General features: G+C 31.4%; 1 protein-coding gene across 1 annotated transcript in view; it reads right to left on the bottom strand.

The window, feature by feature from the left end:
• Positions 1-303, bottom strand: part of LOC119593845 (hornerin-like) — a gene marked incomplete in the record, with an annotated part of 29,685 nt that overhangs the window by 24,641 nt on the left and 4,741 nt on the right.

Raw genomic sequence — 303 nt, 5'->3', positions numbered from 1 at the left:
AAACAATTTCTGAGTTTCAGCTACCAATTACAAACCAAATCCATGAATAATTAGTCAGACATTGTACAGATTCTCTTCAAATTAAAATAGACAATTTTTTTTGTACTGAGTACCCTATTATACATTATTTCATACATTGGTGTATATATAGATAAGGAAATAAGTAAAATAAAAATAATGGATACAGAGACAGAGGGAAAGTGAGAGGTAAATGGAAAAATTGAGAGAGGGAGAGAGGACAGAAAGGCAAACAGGGAAAGTAAGAGAAAGGAAAAGAGAGAAGGGTTAAGAAAGTGAAATCAA

Source organism: Penaeus monodon, chromosome 32 (genome assembly GCF_015228065.2).
Source record: "Penaeus monodon isolate SGIC_2016 chromosome 32, NSTDA_Pmon_1, whole genome shotgun sequence".
Classification (NCBI taxonomy): Eukaryota; Metazoa; Arthropoda; class Malacostraca; order Decapoda; family Penaeidae; genus Penaeus; species Penaeus monodon.
This window is presented reverse-complemented; position numbering and strand designations above follow the sequence as displayed.